We start from the raw sequence: 24,817 nt of genomic DNA, 5'->3' as shown, positions 1-24,817 counted from the left end.
AGGTAATTTTCTAATCAGATGTTATAGATGAGGTTTCCAGTGAATGTAAAGAGTAGAAATGCAAACCAGAATTTCACTGCTGCAATTGTCTGTAACTAACTGCATGCACTTCAGTAATTATTTAATTTATTTCTTTTTATATTCATACTAGAAAAAAAGCAATATCTGACTAATATTTCATATTATCTGTTCCATTGATATCGTACAGATAAAAATATTGGTAACAGCATTGTTTGTTTCTGTGGGTATGTTCTTGGTTAGCAGTTCTTGTCATTACCGCTTGATTATAGTACACCTGAACTATCCAGTGCTGGCTCTGCACTTAGGATGTATCATGATTTAATAGTTCGTTAGTTTTTATTTTCATGTGCTATGAAACAAGTGTGTGTTTCACTTTACATGTTTGAACCTTAGGGGTGACACAGCACTTTGTATTGCTAGAAAAACTTTTTAATTGTGGACCCTTTGCTGTCAACTATTTTAATGTTTGATATTGGCAGACCTTAAAGAGATCATAGTTTTGTTTTATGTATGGTAATGTTCAAAGTCTTTGGCCCCTCCACATATCTTTATATTTTGCTGGGCAAATTTGGTTACCAGGAACAGTAATTTCTTGACAAATGTGCAATCATACAGGTGTGGTGAAAAGTTTAGATTCACTCCTTATGGGTATGAGTGTTATGGGAATTTGGGTTTTTAATGATTTAGCTGAACTGTTTTTTGTTTTGTTTTTTTACCTGAATGGTATGATTGTACAGTATTGTATCTTTAATGACTTTAAAAAGTAAGAATTGGGTGCACACGTTTTTAATTTATTGAGGAGAACAAACAGCTATATGGCAGCTGTGTCACTGACAACTGACAATCTAAATGTTCTTGCTTAACAATGACTGTAAAAAAATCAACACTGATCAGAAACTTTTATTCCTCATTTATGCAAACAGATTGAAAATTGGAATTATTTCAAATATACAGTTATGTTGTTTAAAAATGTTCAGTATAAATGAGTTTTTAGCTTCAGCCTAAACTGAAAATGTATACACAATCTGAAGACAAATAAAACAAAGCTCAAAATCAAGATCTTTTTTTAAATTTTTTGTTTTTTATTATTTGTTGGTAATAATTTCATGTGGTCTTTAGTGAACAGTTCCACAAGTTCTTGTTACTCTTCTGGGCTTTTAAATAAAGCGAGTAATCTTCTTTGTAACGCCAAGTAAACTTTAGCGTACACATGAAAACATCCTAGAGAAGATATTTGGTCTTCTCAATGGGGCCTTACTTTTGAAAATTCTGACAATCATTTTGTCAAGTCTTGGATTTCCATTATTCATAAACCCCAGGACATTGTCAGCACCTCTCCACTTTTCCCGGAGTTCATTGTATACTGTCACAGTGAGATCTTCCATGTTCTCCAAGGAGATTTCAAGATTTTGGGACACAATTTTAGCCCAGATCTTTTCGGTAAGCCTCTGTATAACTTCTTCAGCTGGACGCCATTTCTTCAACCCCTTTATGTTGCTCATTGCGTGCATAACCAGATCTCTGGCAAGGCGTTCCACAAGTTCTCTGTACTCGTCTCGGTTTTTAGATAAAGTGAGTATTCTTTTGGGTAATGCCAGCAGATGTCTGGTGAATGTTGGGACAGTAATATCATCCTCAAGCTCTTCCTTCAGACTTGAAATCAAATCTTTTTCCTTGCACTTATGCGCTCTACAAAGATTGGTGAAAATGGCTTTCGCCATACTGGGCAGCCTCTTTGGACATAGATCCAAATGTTTTCCCTCAATTTCAGGCCAGATTTTCTCAAGCAGACGATAACAGTTGGGAATCCTTGTGGAGTCTTTGTGTTTAGGGGAGACTTTGTTTAAGGCCCGTGAAACTACCAACTGAGTAAGTGCATAAACAAACATTTTTTCTGCAGACACATCATCAGATGCCAGACTGATGACAGAAGAAGAATCAACTTCTGACTCATGTACAGCTGGAATCACAGGCTTTTCCACGGGACAAGCTTCTATTTTGTCCCAGTGTTTTGTATCAGCTGTGGGCTTTTTCTCCATACAGCTTTTCTTTGGTTCTGCTGTGGCTTGGGATTGTGTGTCCACATGCTGAAGACATTTGCCGGCCTCTGTCTTCAGTTCTGCAGTATCTGTTTTTTTATTATCACTGCAGTTGTCTACAGATATTTCTTTCAGGATGCTGTCTTTTCCTCCTTTTGCCTCCGTTTCCTTGCATTTATCAACGTCTGACTCATATGCAGCTGGCATTGCAGGCTTTTCCACGGGACAAGCTTCTATTTTGTCCCAGTCTTTTGTATCAGCTGTGGACTTTTTCTTGATACAGCTCGTTCTTGGTTCTGCTGTGGCTGTGGTTTGGGATTGTGTGTTCACATGCTGAAGACTTGCACTGGCCTCTGTCTCCAGTTCCGGAGTTTCGGTTTTCTTATCATCACCACAGTTGTCTATAGATATTTCTGTAACCATGTCTTCCTTTGCTGGTGTTACCCCTGTTTTCTCATGGGAATCAGCGTCCACTGACTCAAGACACTCCTCTGTCTGTGTGGACACCGGAGCTCCCTTCTCCATGGTTGTCTCTGTTGCATCCACTAACATGGAGCAAAGTGATGTTGTGGCAGGTATGTCTGCTCTTTGTGAACTAAATGTGTTTAAATGTTGCTCGCTGTTCTGATGCATGAATGCGCTCTGAACTAAATCGCAGGTGTTTATGGAGTTCTGGAGTTCTATTTATAGGGTCGTGTCCTGTAGGCCCCGCCCACTGCCCTTTGATAATTGCCAAGCCCCGCCCACATCGAATGACTGTTGCCTAGCAATCGCTAGATGATAGTAGCACGGATGGGCACAGCCACTGTGACGTCATCCAGTGTTCTTGATCAAAGAGAAGTAAGTGTTGGCTTTCTTGCCGCGCAGCAATTGATAACAAAGAACCTTGAAATGTGTTTTTAGCTAAACTTTGACACAGCTGCAGGACATATATATATACAAAGCGGGTGATCGTGGCTCAAGAGTTGGGAGTTCGCCTTGTAATCGGAAGGTTGCCAGTTCGAGCCCCGGCTTGGACAGTCTCGGTCGTTGTGTCCTTGCCACAAGGGGCAGTACCCTCCATGGAGAAGGAGGCTAGAGGGCAAGATCAAAGTAGCACGGAGGGAGGTTAGCCAACTAACGGAGTTGCAGAAAGGTGCGACAAAGAAGGTGCATAAGAAATACAGCAAGCTGTCCATACCTGAGGCCTTGGAAACTGCCAAGCAAAGACTCACAGCCTTGGCCAGCCGCTTGAGGAGGTACACCAGAGAGATAGAAGGCAGGAGAATAAACCAGCTGTTCTCCACAGAACCAGCAAAGGTGTACTCTCAGTGGCAAGGGAACAATAATAAGAGAACAGCACCACCAAGGCTGGAGACGGAGCAATACTGGAAGAGCATATGGGAGAAGGACGCAACCCATAACGGCAATGCTCAGTGGCTAGTGGATCTGAGGGCAGACCACAGCGACCTCCCTGAACAGGGTCCAGTAACCATCACAGTGGCAGATATCCAAGAAAGGGTCTCCAGTATGAAGATTTGGACAGCACCAGGGCCCGACATGGTTCACGCCTACTGGCTAAAGAAGCTGACTGCACTCCACGAGCGTCTGGCAGCACAAATGAACCAGCTGCTAGTTAACGAGAGACACCCGGAATGGCTAACCGAAGGTCGGACGGTCCTGATCCCCAAGGACCCCAAGAAGGGACCGGTCCCCTCCAACTACCGACCAATAACCTGCCTCAGTACTACATGGAAGCTCCTGTCAGGCATCATATCGGCTAAGATGAACAGGCACATGGGTCAATACATGAGTGGGACACAGAAAGGAATTGGCAAGAATACCAGAGGCGCAAAACACCAGCTACTGGTAGACAGAGCAGTCAGCCGAGACTGCAAGACCAGACTGACCAACCTGTGCACTGCCTGGATTGATTACAAGAAGGCCTATGACTCAATGCCCCACAGCTGGATACTGGAATGCCTAGAATTGTACAAGATCAATGGGACCCTAAGAGCCTTCATCAGGAACTCAATGGGGATGTGGCGTACAACACTAGAGGCCAACTCCAAGCCCATAGCACAAGTCACCATCAAGTGCGGGATCTACCAAGGAGATGCTCTGTCCCCACTGCTGTTCTGCATAGGCCTGAACCCCCTCAGTGAGATCATTAACAAGACTGGCTACGGATACCGACTACGGAACGGAGCAGTTGTCAGCCACCTCCTGTACATGGATGACATCAAGCTGTATGCCAAGAGTGAACGAGACATCGATTCACTGATCCACACTACCAGGCTATACAGCAATGACATTGGAATGTCGTTCGGACTGGAGAAGTGTAGTCGGATGGTAACAAAGAGAGGGAAGGTAGTCAGAACTGAGGGGATTGAACTACCAGAAGGCAACATTGCAGACATAGAGGACAGTTACAAGTACCTGGGGATCCCGCAGGCAAATGGGAACCATGAAGAGGCCGCTAGAAAGGCTGCAACCACCAAGTACCTGCAGAGGGTCAGGCAAGTCCTGAGGAGTCAGCTGAATGGTAAGAACAAGATCCGGGCCATCAACACGTACGCCCTGCCCGTGATCAGGTACCCTGCTGGGGTAATAGGCTGGCCAAAGGAGGAGATAGAAGCCGCTGACATAAAGACAAGAAAGCTCCTTACCATGCATGGAGGGTTTCACCCCAAGTCCAGCACCCTGAGGCTGTACGCTAAGCGGAAGGAAGGGGGCCGGGGACTGGTGAGTGTCAGCACCACAGTCCAGGATGAGACAACGAACATCCAAGAATACATTGGGAAGATGGCCCCAACTGACCGAGTGCTCAGTGAATACCTCAGGCAGCAGAAACCCAAGAAAGAGGAGGGAGACGAGGAACCATCATGGAAGGACAGGCCCCTGCACGGTATGTACCACCGGCAGATAGAGGAGGTGGCTGATATCCAGAAATCCTACCAGTGGCTGGACAAAGCTGGACTGAAAGACAGCACAGAGGCACTAATCATGGCAGCACAAGAACAAGCTCTGAGTACAAGATCCATAGAGGCTGGGGTCTATCACACCAGGCAAGACCCCAGGTGCAGGCTGTGTAAAGATGCCCCAGAGACAATCCAGCACATAACAGCAGGGTGCAAGATGCTAGCAGGCAAGGCATACATGGAACGCCATAACCAAGTGGCCGGCATAGTGTACAGGAACATCTGTGCCGAGTATAACCTGGAAGTCCCGAGGTCAAAATGGGAGATGCCCCCAAGGGTGGTGGAGAATGACCGAGCTAAGATCCTGTGGGACTTCCAGATACAGACGGACAAAATGGTGGTGGCTAACCAACCGGACATAGTGGTGGTAGACAAACAGAAGAAGACGGCCGTAGTGATCGATGTAGCGGTTCCGAATGACAGCAATATCAGGAAGAAGGAACACGAGAAGCTGGAGAAATACCAAGGGCTCAGAGAAGAGCTCGAGAGGATGTGGAGGGTGAAGGTAACGGTGGTCCCCGTGGTAATCGGAGCACTAGGTGCGGTGACTCCCAAGCTAGGCGAGTGGCTCCAGCAGATCCCGGGAATAACATCGGAGATCTCTGTCCAGAAGAGCGCAGTCCTGGGAACAGCTAAGATACTGCGCAGGACCCTCAAGCTCCCAGGCCTCTGGTAGAGGACCCGAGCTTGAAGGATAAACCGCCCGCAGGGGCGTGCTGGGTGTTTTATGTGTGTATATATATATATATATATATATATATATATATATATATATATATATACATATATATATATATATATATATAAGTAGCTTCTCATTATTATTAATGTCCTGCAGCTGTGTCAAAGTTTAGCTAAAAACACATTTCAAGGTTCTTTGTTATCAATTGCTGAGCAGCAAGAAAGCCAACACTTACTTCTCTTTGATCAAAGAACACTGGATGACGTCACAGTGGCTGTGCCCATCCGTGCTACTATCATCTAGCGATTGCTAGGCAACAGTCATTCGATGTGGGCGGGGCTTGGCAATTATCAAAGGGCAGTGGGCGGGGCCTACAGGACACGACCCTATAAATAGAACTCCAGAACTCCATAAACACCTGCGATTTAGTTCAGAGCGCATTCATGCATCAGAACAGCGAGCAACATTTAAACACATTTAGTTCACAAAGAGCAGACATACCTGCCACAACATCACTTTGCTCCATGTTAGTGGATGCAACAGAGACAACCATGGAGAAGGGAGCTCCGGTGTCCACACAGACAGAGGAGTGTCTTGAGTCAGTGGACGCTGATTCCCATGAGAAAACAGGGGTAACACCAGCAAAGGAAGACATGGTTACAGAAATATCTGTAGACAACTGTGGTGATGATAAGAAAACCGAAACTCCGGAACTGGAGACAGGGGCCAGTGCAAGTCTTCAGCATGTGGACACCGGAGCAGACATACCTGCCACAACATCACTTTGCTCCATGTTAGTGGATGCAACAGAGACAACCATGGAGAAGGGAGCTCCGGTGTCCACACTGACAGAGGAGTGTCTTGAGTCAGTGGACGCTGATTCCCATGAGAAAACAGGGGTAACACCAGCAAAGGAAGACATGGTTACAGAAATATCTGTAGACAACTGTGGTGATGATAAGAAAACCGAAACTCCGGAACTGGAGACAGAGGCCAGTGCAAGTCTTCAGCATGTGGACACACAATCCCAAGCCACAGCAGAACCAAAGAAAAGCTGTATGGAGAAAAAGCCCACAGCTGATACAAAACACTGGGACAAAATAGAAGCTTGTCCCGTGGAAAAGCCTGTGATTCCAGCTGTACATGAGTCAGAAGTTGATTCTTCTTCTGTCATCAGTCTGGCATCTGATGATGTGTCTGCAGAAAAAATGTTTGTTTATGCACTTACTCAGTTGGTAGTTTCACGGGCCTTAGAGAAAGTCTCCTCTAAACACAAAGACTCCACAAGGATTCCCAACTGTTATCGTCTGCTTGAGAAAATCTGGCCTGAAATTGAGGGAAAACATTTGGATCTATGTCCAAAGAGGCTGCCCAGTATGGCGAAAGCCATTTTCACCAATCTTTGTAAAGTGCATAAGTGCAAGGAAAAAGATTTGATTTCAAGTCTGAAGGAAGAGCTTGAGGACGATATTACTGTCCCAACATTCACCAGACATCTGCTGGCATTACCCAAAAGAATACTCACTTTATCTAAAAACCGAGACGAGTACAGAGAACTTGTGGAACGCCTTGCCAGAGATCTGGTTATGCACGCAATGAGCAATACAAATGAAGCAGGGAAATTGCCTCTAGGGGCTGATGAAGCCATTAAACAGAGGCTTGCCCAAAAAGTCTGGGCTAAAATTGTGTCCAAAAAGCTCAAAATCTCCTTGGAGGACATTGAAGAGGTCAGCGTGGCAGTATACAATGAACTCCAGGATAAGTGGAAATATCCAAACACTGTCATGCAGTTAATGAAAATTGGCCACCGAAATGTTGACAAAGAGATTGTCAAAAGTTTCATAAGAAATGCACCATTTAAGAGACCAAATATCTTCTCTAGGATGTTTTCATGTGTACGCTAAAGTTTACCTGACACATGGTGGCGTTACAAAGAAGATTACTCACTTTATTTAAAAGCCCAGAAGAGTAACAAGAACTTGTGGAACTGTTCACTAAAGACCACATGAAATTATTACCAACAAATAATAAAAAACAAAAAATTAAAAAAAAGATCTTGATTTTGAGCTTTGTTTTATTTGTCTTCAGATTGTGTATACATTTTCAGTTTAGGCTGAAGCTTGTTCGCCTTGTAATCGGAAGGTTTCCAGTTCGAGCCCCGGCTTGGACAGTCTCGGTCGTTGTGTCCTTGGGCAAGATACTTCACCCGTTGCCTACTGGTGGTGGTCAGAGGGCCTGGTGGCGCCAGTGTCCGGCAGCCTCGCCTCTGTCAGTGCGCCCCAGGGTGGCTGTGGCTACAATGTAGCTTGCCATCACCAGTGTGTGAATGGGTGGATGACTGGATATGTAAAGCGCTTTGGGGTCCTTAGGGACTAGAAAAGCGCTATATAAATACAGGCCATTTACCATTTACATATACATATAGTAGCTTCTCATTAATATTAAGTAGCTTCTCATTGTTATTAATGTCCTGCAATAAATAGATAAATACAAAAAGGGTTTTAAAAAGTGTGTAAGAGCCAAAGTGAATGTTTCTGTTTTGTTTATTTATTGTGGTGGCACAGGTGTTTAGATTTTCCTGCACCTCAGGTGATCGCGTGTTATTTACGTGACACAGGCGTTCTCATCAGGGAGGAGGTGGCTCGGGTGTTCACCCACTATTTTCACAACAGTGATGTGTATATATGTGTGTTGTGGGTGCACAAGTATGCATATATGTCTGTAAATTGTATATCTTTTGACGTATTACTGGGGTTAAATAAATAAAAATTACATGCATTATGTAATGTAATTGTAATGAATTTCTGAGTGAAGAAAAAGTGTTGACTATTAATTACTAAATAGTGGAAAGGGGGTGGGATTAAATAAGCTTATGCTTCTTCCTCGTCCTTTTGAACATGTAAGTTACTTATAAATATTGTTGCTTTGTTTTCCTTTTGTTTGTTTGTCTCTTTTTTCCCCTGTTGTTTTTATTTAAACATGTTTAAAATAAAGATTCAATACAAATACAAATGCTCACAAATGATGTAAGTTAATACATGCGCTATTTGTTTTGATTGAAAGCAAACGTTTATTGTTTAAGTTTTAAATAAATACGTGAAACACAAGTGGGACTTAGTATGGCTTATTGGAGACGCGTCACAGTACAGAAACAAACTCAGCCGGCAGCGGCTTTATTTGTGGATAGAAGTCGCAACAATGGGTTAAGATATTTTCAAGATTTAAATTTAATTGCAGGTCGGCGTCCATGCGTCTGTGATGTCTGAGCGGGCGATGCTTGGACCGACGCGGGACAGCAGCTCCTCAAACTGGGCGAGGGACAGACGGTGGTACCGCTGAAAGTGGCCGTCAGCCAGACGCATCTCCTGGAGCAAGTGGTGAAACTCACCAAACTGCTCACACTCGTGGAGGACCTGATGGACCCAGGTACGGTCAGGATGTCCTTTACGCCGCTGCTCTGCTCTCCACAGTAAATAGAGAAGGGAGACTCTCTCTTCAAACGCTAGATCGACAGCTGCCATCTTGCAAACATACCGTCTGGCACTACTTCCTCCCACATTTCTGGTTCACGCACGTGAAAATTGCATATTTTAACACTAGGAGTCCCAGGCTTCTACCTTTCTACCTTTAAAACCCGGAGAGCAGCCAAATGGCTGGTAGGCTTTTAGCTAAGCTTTAGCTTCAGCCAAGTGGAAGCTAAATTGGCTAGTCATTCATATGTAAATTAGGTTGTTACCTGGGAATTCTGGAGGGAGGGGAGTGGGGGTGTGTGATTGAGGGGGTGGGGGAGCTGCAAAAAGCTGTGAACTTCCTTTTGTGTTTCATCTTGATGCATTCTCAATCATCCAGGGAAATAAATCTCCAAAAGTCACCAACTGAGTGTTTCAGTTTGCCATCTTAGGGAGAAATCAACACACCTTATATATATATATGTGTATATATATATATATATGTGTATATATATATATATATGTGTATATATATATATATGTGTGTATATATATATATATATATATATGTGTGTATATATATATATATATATATATATATATATATATATATATATATATAAGTAGCTTCTCATTATTATTAATGTCCTGCAGCTGTGTCAAAGTTTAGCTAAAAACACATTTCAAGGTTCTTTGTTATCAATTGCTGAGCAGCAAGAAAGCCAACACTTACTTCTCTTTGATCAAAGAACACTGGATGACGTCACAGTGGCTGTGCCCATCCGTGCTACTATCATCTAGCGATTGCTAGGCAACAGTCATTCGATGTGGGCGGGGCTTGGCAATTATCAAAGGGCAGTGGGCGGGGCCTACAGGACACGACCCTATAAATAGAACTCCAGAACTCCATAAACACCTGCGATTTAGTTCAGAGCGCATTCATGCATCAGAACAGCGAGCAACATTTAAACACATTTAGTTCACAAAGAGCAGACATACCTGCCACAACATCACTTTGCTCCATGTTAGTGGATGCAACAGAGACAACCATGGAGAAGGGAGCTCCGGTGTCCACACAGACAGAGGAGTGTCTTGAGTCAGTGGACGCTGATTCCCATGAGAAAACAGGGGTAACACCAGCAAAGGAAGACATGGTTACAGAAATATCTGTAGACAACTGTGGTGATGATAAGAAAACCGAAACTCCGGAACTGGTGACAGGGGCCAGTGCAAGTCTTCAGCATGTGGACACCGGAGCAGACATACCTGCCACAACATCACTTTGCTCCATGTTAGTGGATGCAACAGAGACAACCATGGAGAAGGGAGCTCCGGTGTCCACACTGACAGAGGAGTGTCTTGAGTCAGTGGACGCTGATTCCCATGAGAAAACAGGGGTAACACCAGCAAAGGAAGACATGGTTACAGAAATATCTGTAGACAACTGTGGTGATGATAAGAAAACCGAAACTCCGGAACTGGAGACAGAGGCCAGTGCAAGTCTTCAGCATGTGGACACACAATCCCAAGCCACAGCAGAACCAAAGAAAAGCTGTATGGAGAAAAAGCCCACAGCTGATACAAAACACTGGGACAAAATAGAAGCTTGTCCCGTGGAAAAGCCTGTGATTCCAGCTGTACATGAGTCAGAAGTTGATTCTTCTTCTGTCATCAGTCTGGCATCTGATGATGTGTCTGCAGAAAAAATGTTTGTTTATGCACTTACTCAGTTGGTAGTTTCACGGGCCTTAGAGAAAGTCTCCTCTAAACACAAAGACTCCACAAGGATTCCCAACTGTTATCGTCTGCTTGAGAAAATCTGGCCTGAAATTGAGGGAAAACATTTGGATCTATGTCCAAAGAGGCTGCCCAGTATGGCGAAAGCCATTTTCACCAATCTTTGTAAAGTGCATAAGTGCAAGGAAAAAGATTTGATTTCAAGTCTGAAGGAAGAGCTTGAGGACGATATTACTGTCCCAACATTCACCAGACATCTGCTGGCATTACCCAAAAGAATACTCACTTTATCTAAAAACCGAGACGAGTACAGAGAACTTGTGGAACGCCTTGCCAGAGATCTGGTTATGCACGCAATGAGCAATACAAATGAAGCAGGGAAATTGCCTCTAGGGGCTGATGAAGCCATTAAACAGAGGCTTGCCCAAAAAGTCTGGGCTAAAATTGTGTCCAAAAAGCTCAAAATCTCCTTGGAGGACATTGAAGAGGTCAGCGTGGCAGTATACAATGAACTCCAGGATAAGTGGAAATATCCAAACACTGTCATGCAGTTAATGAAAATTGGCCACCGAAATGTTGACAAAGAGATTGTCAAAAGTTTCATAAGAAATGCACCATTTAAGAGACCAAATATCTTCTCTAGGATGTTTTCATGTGTACGCTAAAGTTTACCTGACACATGGTGGCGTTACAAAGAAGATTACTCACTTTATTTAAAAGCCCAGAAGAGTAACAAGAACTTGTGGAACTGTTCACTAAAGACCACATGAAATTATTACCAACAAATAATAAAAAACAAAAAATTAAAAAAAAGATCTTGATTTTGAGCTTTGTTTTATTTGTCTTCAGATTGTGTATACATTTTCAGTTTAGGCTGAAGCTAAAAACTCATTTATACTGAACAGTTTTAAACAACATAACTGTATATTTGAAATAATTCCAATTTTCAATCTGTTTGCATAAATGAGGAATAAAAGTTTCTGATCAATGTTGATTTTTTTACAGTCATTGTTAAGCAAGAACATTTAGATTGTCAGTTGTCAGTGACACAGCTGCCATATAGCTGTTTGTTCTCCTCAGTAAATTAAAAACGTGTGCACCCAATTCTTACTTTTTAAAGTCATTAAAGATACAATACTGTACAATCATACCATTCAGGTAAAAAAAACAAAAAACAGTTCAGCTAAATCATTAAAAACCCAAATTCCCATAACACTCATACCCATAAGGAGTGAATCTAAACTTTTCACCACACCTGTATGATTGCACATTTGTCAAGAAATTACTGTTCCTGGTAACCAAATTTGCCCAGCAAAATATAAAGATATGTGTCAGGATGAGGGAAACGCCTGCAGCAGCCGCTGTTTTGGGCCCATCCTTTAAGGAACTGCTATCTTTTCCTGTCTACAGTTTTATTTTGTGAGACGGTTTATAATTGTTGTGCCCAAGTAGTCGGGCTTTCGTGATCCCCTGCCCGTGCGTTTTGATGGTTGTTTACAGCGATGTTTGACTTGTTTCAGTCGCCACAGAACTATTCTACATTCCTTTTTGGAGTGCGCTGGGATCAAATATCACAACAACTACATTTGGCTCAGGCAGCAGTTCACCTGTGGGGGTGCAAATTACTAGGATTGTATACTTTTTTCTGTTTAATACTTTTTTGTGTATTTTGTTTGACTGTGTGTGGTGTTAAGTGCCCTTGTAGGTTTTTGTGACTTTTAATGTTTTTTTTTATTTGTTTGTTTGTTTGTTTTGGTTTTTAATAGTAGCCCGGATAGATTTGAAAGGCGTTTTCGTGTGTGAAAACGCTCCGCGTCCACAGTAGCGTTTTCAGTCATTTTCACAGAGTTGTGCGTCCACATTGAAACAGCCGAAAACGCTGACGTTCCAGTACTGCTCATATGTGAAACCCAAGATGATTTGACCTGCCTCATTTCTGTCTGCCGCTTATTTACTTTCCGGCTTTTTGAAACGTCGCAGCAAAATGTTGAGGAAAAGCACCAAGTTTTTTAAATGGAATAACAATGAGGTACAGTTGTTGCTGCAAGTAACACAAAAGTACAAAGTTGCAAAAGCGAGTGAAAGTTAAAGAATTTGAAGAAAAGCTATTTGGAGCATGTACAGACTGATATTAATCTTTAATAGGCTGTCAAAATTGAGAGCAAACAAAACCACTGCTGTATAATGCCCTCCGCTATCTTAGGCTACGTTCACACCGCAGGTCTTAATGCTCAATTCCGATTTTTTGATCAAATCCAATTTTTTTTGTCTGCTTGTTCACACTACAAATAAAATGCGACAGCAAACGTGCTCTAGTGTGAACGCTCGATGCGGCCCGCATGCGCAAAAGAAGATGTCATACACAACGCGCTCTGTTTAGACCCAAAGCAAACAATATTGTTTGACTGATGGCCCTTAATAGAAAGACTTCAGACTTTACGTTTCCCAAATTTTGCTTTAAGTTATTTTGTTATTTACATAATAATGTAGATAACCTAATAATGATCCTTATTGCTGTTTTAGAGAGGAGCGGTGCTTCAAAGGATAGTTGCAGATTTCTGTCAGAATCTGCAGATTATGCAGTACAAATAAAATGTTCACGTTGTCTTTCCAACAGTTTCACTAACATCTACACGGGATGGCCAGGAAGCGTTCGCGATGTCTTCTCGGGCGCTTCCCCGGCGCTGATAATTGGCGTCTGTCTTGTGTCAGTGACGTAAAAGACGGATTTAATGCGACATGACCGTTCAAACAGCAGTCGCTTTCTAAAACATCAGATATGTATCGGATTCAGTACCACATACGAAAGTGACCCAAATCGGATTTGAAAATATCGGATTTGTGCCGTTCACACTGTCATACCATGATCGGATATGGGTGGCATAGGGTCAAAAAAAATCGGATTTGATGCGCTTTGCCTGCAGTGTGAACGTAGCCTTAGTTTAATTGATCACATGACTGCATCATGCGTCATCGTTTTAGAAAGTCTCCATTTTCGCTGTCCACACTGCCACGGAAAGCACCCTTTTGAAATGTATGTGTTTTCAAAACGCTGTGTTTTCCATCTGTGAAAACGCCATCTCAGTGTGGATGGGAGGCCAAAACGGAGAGAAAAGGATGCGTTTTCAAACGAAAAGCCTTAGGCTTTGTCCACACATCCACATGTACCCGGGTATTTTTGAAAACCCATATTTTTGCACCTTTAGTCCACACGTAAATGGCGTTTTAGGTCACTGAAAACTGAGATTTTTGAAACCACCTGCCAGGGTGGAGATTTTCGAAAACTCCGTTCCTCCAGACAAGCGCAGCGTCAAATGTGTGTGCCTTTTTTGACGTCACACTGTGCGCTATGTTATTGTTTCGGTGAAATGGGATGCCAATGTTCACATTTTGGACAGAGAGGACAGATGGTTTGAAAGAGGAGTGAAAGAAGCCATTTACGTTCACTGTGAGCGAACGTCTTTGAACAGAGGGTGGTTTACGACACCAACTGTCTGCCATCTATAATCCAGTTTTGAGTTCCCTCCCCCAGACGCCTTAACGCCCACTCACTTCCTGGGCCATCTGACCTCAGGAAATTGCATGATAAGGTGGTGCCAGGTTTCACAATGAGCTCACCTGAAACCCTGGCTGATTGGGACCCACACCCATTTTCACACCATGATTAGAGGATCATCGGGGGGTCCTTTTGTCCCTCTTTGGGGGGATACTCCCACTGGGTTTAAATCTGGGACTTTCCGCCATTTGACCTTAGAACTGAAGAAGCTTCTAGGATGAGAGGTGAAATGTCTTCAAGCAGCTTAAAGAAGTCCAGACGCTTTTCTTTGCAAGCTCCTTTGACTACGATGACCTGGATGACTGAGAACCTTCACAGACAAATATGGCATATACATTTTTTTTATACAAGTCCCACAATCATATACATCATCTGCATCAATGTGGAAATCTTTTTAACCCTTTGGGTTATTTTTTGGTTCTGGGATCCTCATGTTAGGACTAGAGATGGCACAATACCACTTTTTTATGTCCGATACTGATATTATAAATTTGGATATCGGCAGATACCGATATGAATCCAATATAGTGTGTTTTATAATCAATAAAACTGTTTTTTTAATATCTTGCTGCATTTTGTATGGGTCCAAACTCAAGTTTAAAAAAAACACTAATGCTATTTTGTTATACCTGTATGCAAAAAATACACTGCACCGAAAATATTTCATAGTTCAGCAAAACTGATGAATCTAATAAACTTAAACCTACTCCATCCTCCCTATTCTGGTATTTAAAAGAGTAAGCAACCTAACTAATAGGGTTGCAAACTCCCAGCAAAAAATAAATAAAAAAAGGGAACCACCCCCCACCTCATGATGCTTAATCGACGTAATCAACTTTAATTTGATGCAGTGTGAAAAAAATGCACAGAAATCAATTATTTTTCTACAATATTTAAATAGATTCAACATCTTTCTTCAACAGAATTGCAGAATGCACAGGTGGTACCTTCCCAAAGGAAAAAGTACTATAGCTTACAAGGGTATATTAGACTTAATAGTTACTATATACAGTAATGGTCTTCTATACTTTTTACATCAAATTAAAATTTTGGGTGTAAGATTCAGATAATTATTTATTAAAAGCCAGACATTTTAAAAGAGAATAAGAAAGAAAAGTATATATTTGTGCCCCCCTTTTCCCTGTTCATGCCCTATCGGCCCCCCTGGCTAAACTTTGCTAGATCCGCCCCTGCACAGTTACCAGCCGTCAGCTACATAGAAAAAGATCCTGGTTTAGAAAGTAATGTTAAATAAATTCTAACAACAGATTATCAAGCTTAAACATGCTGCTGTTGTTCAGCCGCTTGTTTCCTCTTTCTGGCACGAACAAACAAGAGAGACGGACTCGCGACAGAAAAGCCGATCAGCTGATCATTAATCAGTTTCATGATTTAAGTAGCAGCAGGAGAGGGAGGGGGAGAGAAGAGGCAGTCGCTCCATATATCGGTTGATAAGCTTAACGCTGGAATGCTTTACAAACATTCAGAGATGAACTTACACACTTGCTTTACTTCTCTCTGGGATCACTTTCTTGGAGATGAAATGCCGGTTTGGTGGCGAGGCTCCAAATGCTCAACCAGACCGTGACAGGTCCCGCACGCCACAGCCGCTCTATCACTTGATGCATAATGCTCCGACGTGCTACGGTTATGAGCCGAGTTACGCCAGGTCGCAAGTTTTGTGAGGTGCTTTTTTGATATTTAATGGATCGGATTACATTTTTTATTTCTCTCCGATATTCGATCCAGTAATTTAGGTCAGTATCGGACCATCCATCTCTAGTTAGGACCTATGAAACACATCGTGCAGACTCTTGGATGTTAGAAGACAACTGATGCTGCTCATGAATAAGACTAAAGGTAGGAAGGTGTCCTTTATAACTAAACCTTAAGTTTTATATCATAGTTTATAATATAGCACGTGTATTTCAGTAATAGCTTCTTTATTTCAGTATAGTGGTGTGCGACTCTTACCAGTTTGTCCTTGAAAAATCCACACGAGTCCAGATTTCCGAGGACATGGCACGTGGAGTCTGATACTCCTATAAGTTATCCAAGTCATCCAATTCTTTTGTAATGGAAAAACAAACATTCATGTCTCCGGTAAGTTATCTCAGGGACAACTGTTTAATTCATAGCAGCTTCTGCAGTAACCATGGTAACCACGGACACTGAGCGGATGGTCCGATGCAGGTCAGACTTTGGGAAGTTATCCTTCAAGTTTCTGAAAAAAAGGCTCCTCAGCTGTGCGGCTGTTTGTCAGAATATGTTTTATATGAGCAGCGTGTGATGCTCACTTCACTGAATGAAGAGCAAACAGTTAGTTGCATTGTTACGAGAACATGCGCGTATTAATTTCATGATTTATTAAATGTATAAATGTTAATATAGCTACATGCAAAGAAATCAAACGGTGTCCATAAATTATGTTTAATTTTTACATTTTTTGAGTTAATCTGAAATCATACAGTTAATCTGTATGATTTCAGATTAACTCAAATAGATTTTTACAATTTTGTTAGATTTCAGTTATACACTCAGACAGATTGCAGTCAGTGGAATTGAAAAGAGTTAAAATGATATTTTGTATCTGCAAAACAATACATTTATTTGATTTATTTTTAGTCTAGCACTGAAATTTAGAATTCAGCAATACACAGAGCTCAGCTTTATTTGGAAGGTTATTACATTTGCAGTGGATTTAAGAATTTGGGATCCCAGGTGGTTGATATTGTACAACAACAAAAACACGTGTAAATCACGCAAAAGGAAAGCAACACTGCCCTCTCCTGGTTAAATTAAAGTTATACACAATGACTATTTTTGGGTCAGAGAGAGAGAGGGCGCGATTGTGACGTGTACGCCACAACGTTTGATTTCTTTTTTTTTTATTATGTTTTTATTTTTGTTATATGCTATGTTTGTATTTCCAAGAAGTCTAGATCCCTAAATTCACTAAATTACATTTTCTGCCATCTGATTGGCTGATTACATATTTGTGTTAATAAGCAGTTGAACAGGTGTACCTATTAAACTGGCCAGAGAGTATAGGCCTTGAATTTGGTTATGAATCTTTCAGTCCATTTTTTTCTTTCTTTCTGCTATTCCTCTGCTGAGAGAAGCTGTAGAAGTGGAGGGTTTTATTATCATTCAAATGTCTCAGTGAATACAGAAGAAAAAAATGACCACGAAGCAAGAAAGCAAGAGACAAGGCTAATCAAAAAGGTATTGGGTGAAGCACGTGCTTATTATGCCAACCCTTTTAACAAAAGATAATTTAGCAAGCAGCTCATTTACATATACATATTTTTTTCTTAATAAATAAATAAATTTAGGTATGTATTGATATGTGCTGGCTGCACAATGATAACCTCCAATTATTAAATCAATAGTATTAATACCAACATTGGTATTGGTCAGTAATAGCGTGGTTAAATCAATTCTCAGTCAATTTTCTCTTTTACGTTCAGAAGACTGTTTCAGTTTCATCAAAGATGTGTTTGATATGTCTGTGAAAGCAGCTTAACCATAACTGCTTTGCTGTGTTTTGTTGTTGTGTCATCACGTGACTCAGCCATGCTGCACAAACACAGGGGAGGCTCAAAACACTGAATGTAATGGGAGAGAGAAAGCGGAGCATACTGTGGGTTTTTGCAGTGACCTGTGGGGGCTTTACAGAAAGGCAAGCAGAGCTGCTCCCCTCCCCCAGTGGCTATTATCAATATATATCATATATTCAGTACATTATGCATTCAGTACATAGATTTGCCTATGTAATTTATATATCTGTGTATCTGTGTCAGCACTTGATGAGACTGGCCCTGTATTTCTCAGATCAGTGTGTTGTTCATTCAAAGATGTTCTTCTGCTTGGTTGTAATGGGTGATTGTTTGAGTTATTGTTGCCTTCCTGTTAGCTCAAAGTAGTTTGGCTATCAAGAAGATTCTGTAAGTTACCGAGTGATGAATGCATCAATTAACGATAACATATATGTAAGTTGCAAGAAGTAGATTTTTTCAGAGCTTTAACATAATTACAAATGTTTAGCCTAAGTAATATTTTCCGCTTTTTTTAAAATCTAAATTAAGCCACACATTTATTTCAATAATGTGACAAAGATTAGTAACGTTTTATAAAACATTAATAAAAAACAATAATGGAGGTAACTGTGACAGCAATGGAAGGGGACCAGAACTCAAAACAGAGTGGATTAAAAACCTTATGAAGAACGATCCTCGGCACCTGGAGTGGATATCAGTTGTAAGATGTGCTGAGATCTCATCTGTCTCTTTTTTTCAGGTGTTCATATTTTGCAAAGAATGAATAGCTGTGAATGGGGTGTTGAGACTGGAGAGATAAATGGCTTCAATCTGTATGGGCATGATGTAGAAAGTCTTCTATCATTTGACCTGCAAACAGTGACGTGGATCGCCACATCACCACAGGCTGTCACCACCAAACTGCGATGGGAAGCTGAAAAAGCTCAGTTCGAATATGTCTGTGTGTTTCACTTTTCCGGTGCAAATGAGAACATCATCATCAAATTGGACAAAACACTAAACTGCAGTGGTTGTAACACTACAGTTTAGTGTTTTGAAGACAATAACTATGCACTCTAGCTTTTAGAGCAAATCCTGTCACTTTGCTTTTTAATCAATGTATTAATCAATGTACAGTAACTTTGTTATATTAGCATGGGTTAAAACTGGGATTAAGTGATTGCGTGAGCTATGAGCACTCCTCTTTCAACCCAAAATATTAGCACAAAAGAGTAAACCCTCTCTCAATACTGATTACTTAAGCACACCGGCTCACTCCTTGGCGGCCGCTTATCGGGGCCTGGATCCTGGGGCTCGCTCGGGCCACTTCGGAGGTGGGGTGCCCCCGGCCTCTCGGCCTGGGGCTCGGTCACTCAGGCACGGCTGGCTGCCGGCGGAGCTCACGGGCGCGTCACTGCAACCCCCCCTGGCTTCTGCTCCGCGGCTGCTGAGTGAGCCCTCATCTGGGACTCTCCTCAGCTCTTTCTGGGACAGTGGCGCGGCTGCCCCTCTGTTGGTCTTCCTTGGTCTCTTGTGTTCTGGGGGCCTCTGGATGTCTGGAGTTTTGATCTCCTCCATACCTGCTTCATGCCCTGGAGGACGGGGCTGTGGCCCCCCCACACCCTCTAGCAGATCATTACATGAAGGAACCTTTTAAAAAAAAACAAGCGCGTCCATGCACACAGGTACACACGGGTGATCACACCCACAAACTACACCCTTTTTGGCTCCTACCTCAAAGCACACTGTGTTCTGTTGATCTTACGTGCTGCACAATAATGTTTAATATTTAGTATTTACTGTCATATTCCCATATATCATTGTGATGTTGTTTATTCTATTACTCTTGTTCTCTTCTGCTTGCTTTCTTTTTTCTTTCTCAACAGGTGATCCAGGTGATTGATATATGCATTTTTTTTTCTTTTTCTGCCCGTTCTGTTGGTTTTTGTTTTTTGCCCTTCTCCCCTGTCCCTCTTCTCAGCTCTTTCTCTTTCTTTCTCCCGTTCTTTCCCCCAGTCAAGTCTGTCCCGTATTCAGCAAGTGAAAATAAAATAAACAATAAAAGGTGAATCAAATGGACCATTACGGCAAGGCTGGGATGGTCAATTTGGTAAAGTAAATCCGCTGGGCATCTTTCTTCGCCTTTAGACAATAATTCTGATGGCAAAAGAGCCAAACGGGACAGGCAAAAAAAAAAAAAAAAAAAAAAAAAAAGTAAACCCTCTCTCAATACTGATTACTTACTGTAAGCATTATGTGTTCTTGCACCCTCAAGTATGGCACACCATACATACTTAAGAAGTAGTTTCTCATTGTTGTAATTACTGAAACTTACTTAGCAGTTGCTATTGTTTTATTCTGTGTTTGTTGCCAATGTGTATCTGCTCTTGTGGCATATGACGACCAAGCACTTTTTGATATCAAGTCATCCCACAAAACTTGAATAAAGCATAATGTGGGTGATCAAACCTCAACCCCTCTACGATCACTGGTGTTTAAACCGGCACACTTGTTTACTTGCCTGCTGTCATCTAATCTTTCAGATGAAGAGGGAGATGTGTAGGTCTTCTGCTGAGAGCTAAATCTTACCTGAGATGTGGCTGTTGGTTTAATTCTTTCTGCTATTCAGGTGGATTTTTTTTCCCAACTCAACGATCACTGGGGCTTCAGTGGATCCATCTTGCCTTTCCTGCTCATCCGGGTTTACCTAACTTGCTGGTGGTTAAAACATGTTTAAAACCAGAGATTAGAAAAATGTATAAATCAAGAATTAGAAGAGCAATAATAATAATAAGACTAAAACTCTTGGTTGTTTTGCGTGGATTATCGTCATGAAATTTAATTTAAAGTACTTACTCATCTAAGATGGACTTTTTTTGTTTTGTTTTTATGTTTGTTTGTTTTGTTTTACTCTTTTGCTTCAAGGCCTGTAAATGAGCTGCTTCCTAAATTATCTTTTGTTAAAAGGGTTGGCATAACACACATTTGCTTCAGCCAATACCTTTTTGATTAGCTTTATCTCGCGCTTTCTTGCTTTGTGCTAGATCTATATTCTGTATTCATTAAGATATTGGAATGCTTATCAAATGTATAAATAAAAAAAAGTAAATAGAACAGACCAGGTGTTGCAATGTGAGTTATGGGAACATTTGCCCATGCTTCATTAATTCTTCAATAAGCCAGGGCCAAGCCAGCTCCGATCAGCAAGAACCCTGTTATCATGGTTCCGAATAGGTAGATATCTTCAGCAGTCAGGCTCACCCGAGCCCAGACGTCTCGTTGAGAAGGGCTGTCAATTGCATTCAGGTGATCAAATCCATAATTCCTCTTTTAGGTTTTAGAGAACAGACTGTGAGAGAGTGTTCCAGGGAAAAGTAAGTAAAAACACAAGACAAGGACATAAGAAGCTAAGCAGGGAAGATAAGGGCAGGAGAGGAGAAAAGTGCGACCGCCTTCGCTGAGAGCCAAAAGAGTTCTGCCCAACTGTTAAGCTCAACTGTGTGGACTTGATTGGTCGGGTTGCTGTTGCTGTTCAAAATGCAGCAACTTGCCTTTTGTTGGGCAAGAAAGAGTGTTAAACCTACACTGGCCTCCAGTCCATTTCAGGATCTGACCTGCAGTTTGTGCATTGTGCTAGCTCTTCCTTTTCCTTTGAAGTGTTCTCACCCAAGGATCGATGGATTATAGGGTTTCTTTAATGGTGTAAGAGTTTTACATGAAAAAAAAAATTCTGAGGTCATGTGTGATATGGTGACCATTGTCAAATTTACCGAGGCAAATCTAATCATATAATTGAAGTGATCATTCTCAGCACAGGAAATGACATTGGTTTTCTAGCTTATTTTTTTTAATCTAAACTGCCTAATGTGGTTGCAGACACTGAAAATCTGAAGCAACAGTATGAGACTATAAGACAATAGTCTGGCTCCTTTGGATGTGGATGAGTAGCAGCTCTACTCTGAGCCCCTTCCCGATGGCCGAACACATCACCCTATCTCTAAGGGTGAGGACAGCCACCCTTCGCCAATTGTTTTCGGGGTCTCATTCTTTCATGAGGGTAGGTGAGGGTAGGGACATAGATCAACTAGTAAATTGAGAGCTTTGCTTTTATGCTCAGCTCTCTCTTCATCACAACTGACTGGTACACTGTCCACATCGCTACAGTCTGTTTGTTGATGTCCCGCTCCCCTGTCCCAAGATACCTAACCATTTAAGTAGATCAATGCTTATATTGTAGTTTTTAGACTTAAAAAATATGCCCCACTTAAAAACGAAGTGCTGACTGAAGTGAGGGGGGGGGACATAAATCATGTCATTAAACATGATTTATTGCAGAAAACTACTGAAGTAAAAATGAACACAGGGAAGCGCTTATCTTCAGAGTCTTCCGGCCAAAACAACAAACAAAACACCCCCTTTAACTAAAAATCAAACCAAGAACTCTCTAGCCGAAAACAAAACACAGTGGCTGAGCTCCCTGTCGAGCCAAAAACAGGAGAACCTAGTGATGGCCCGCTTGAAGCTGACGCTCCGGAGCGTGTGTCGAAAAAAACAACACACTGGTTCAGAAGCACTGTGTCGAGGCTTGCTTCGTTTGGCAAAAGTCACGTGACCAGTGACGTCCGAAGCTTCATTACGCACGTAACTGCTTCGGTACCTGATTCAAACGGATATAAGGAAGTGAATCATCCACGGGATTCGTGGAGTGTGTTGATGGTGACAGATAGCGACGAGGTGATCATTCCACTGACAGATATGGAGCCAGCGAGGAAGAGAGGACGTTATGGCGTGTGGAAATATTTTGAGTTGATTTTGCTCAATTCATTTTATCTGCCGAAGTGAAAAACTTGAAATGTCCAAAATCATGTTTTCATAATGTAAATATCATTACAGCATATGACTTTAGGAACACTTCTATGTGAATTAAAGCTAATGAAGACTACAAAAATGTATTTGACACTATACGTACATTACATTGCTACACAGTTTAGAAAATCATTTTGTTTATTGTTTTTAGGTGATAGTCTGCAGGACCCAGGAATACCTGCATATCTACCAGCTTGCAGTGTGGTTCCTGCACTCCACAGCCTCTTCTGTTCCATGCAAGTGGATTTTCTCCAGGGCAGGAGAAACTATTTCTAAGAAAAGAAACAGACTCAGCCAGCGCACAGTAACACTAATCCTCTTTTTAAATGTAAATAACAAAAGGGCTACCTTACATAGATCATGTTTTTACTTTGCAAGTTCTTGATTAGGGATGGGTTTTGATTATCGCTTTTCTGATTACAATCCATGCTAAATTGAATAAAGTGATATTGATTCATTAAAATCCCGTGTCGATTTGTAAATTAACGTTATTATGCCTGAAACGCCAGCATCTCAGGTTAAACCTCACAACATGTCGTCAAACACCATACAGCTAAAACAGTAACTAGGAGCAGGTTTACGGATTCTGCATACAAACGTAAACACAGAGCGCGGACCCGACACGTCAGAATCAGATTTTGGTGTGTCGTCGGGTCCGCGCTGTGTTTGCCTCTCTTTTTTTCCCGCTGGCTTCTGCAGCTGCAGGTTTCATAACTCTCTGTTTACATCTCTAATTAAGTCTCACATGTGTCAGCTTTCTTTTAATAGATACGAAATTATGGATATATACTGTTAAATGATCAGAATTGTAATATTTCTGACTGAGGCAAAACTTTACAGATTCCAATCAAATTGAATCGGATCCTGTATCGAATCAAAAGGATTCTACAAATCAGTGACGATGCAGCCGTACTCAGCCCCCTAAGCATTTTCCCTTTCCAGTTCACAATCAATCCCACCCCTAGGTCAAAAATATGTATAGGAATTGGCCTAATCTAATATTTTGTATGAACCTGTCCAGCTGTCCAGTGATTAAACGACAAGTAGATGGAGGCAGGACTTCACAGCAGGGGCATACTCCATAATGTGCTGTGCATTATCATATGTATATTATATATATTGCTCACTTATTGTATTTACCAACATCAAGGAGTTATGAGCAAAGAAAGGCCACACCATAGTGCATGTTTAAATAGGGAAAGTTTATTGATCAAAATGTATTACGCAGATACGCATTACATTTTTTCAGCCCCCCAATCGAGAAAACAAAACCAATTACATGTTCAAAGCAACGGAACGGTGGCCCAATATCAGAGAGAACTCCACTCTTGAGTGAGCAGTGATAATTGAGCAGTCCGTTTTATTTTGCAGATTCAAGCTGCTCTTCAAAATTTTCACCACCAGATGTCACCGGAGAGGACTGTGTTGAAAAGCTTCGAGTAATGAACCGTTTTTCAATACAAGCTTCAGTGCTTCGGAAAGCTTCATTTGGCCATCACTAGGAGAACCCCTACCTGCTTCCACTGTGATGAACTAATTACCACTGTAAAGGCACACCTTTGCTCACAATAAAAGAAAGAAAGCCAAAGTTACACAGAGTTTAAATTCACACACACTAAAGTTTGCTGCCCAAAGCACTGTAGCTCACAGCTCTGGCAAAATGGGGGAAGTGGCAGGGGCGTGGCAGTTTAGGATGGCAGACTATATGCCGTGGCTGACAAGCTGCAACACACCTCAGCTGTGGCTCATGAGGCAGACCTGTAACACAGGAAAGGAGAAAAAAAACTCTCTCACAGAGGGAGAGCCACTAAAGGTCAGCGACCGTAACAACATAACAGAAATGCCTTTTTAATTTAAAAAAATGTAATGATTAATAATTAATAATAATTGCTCTAATATGCTGAAGTTAAACACACCTCATATACCGAGAATGTAAACTAGACTTGCACCAGGAAACAAACCTTAACA

The 24,817-nt window shown here is 41.6% G+C and overlaps 1 pseudogene; it reads right to left on the bottom strand.

Moving 5' to 3' along the window:
* LOC146633307 (interferon-induced very large GTPase 1-like) overlaps positions 1 to 24,817 on the bottom strand; it is a 100,704-nt pseudogene that overhangs the window by 48,955 nt on the left and 26,932 nt on the right.

The sequence above is a fragment of the Diplotaxodon limnothrissa genome, linkage group LG4 (genome assembly GCF_057381915.1).
Source record: "Diplotaxodon limnothrissa isolate DT_005_m linkage group LG4, D_limnothrissa_male_GT1.1, whole genome shotgun sequence".
NCBI lineage: Eukaryota > Metazoa > Chordata > Actinopteri > Cichliformes > Cichlidae > Diplotaxodon > Diplotaxodon limnothrissa.
Note: the sequence above shows the minus strand (reverse complement) of the source record. Positions and strands in the feature narration are given on the sequence as shown.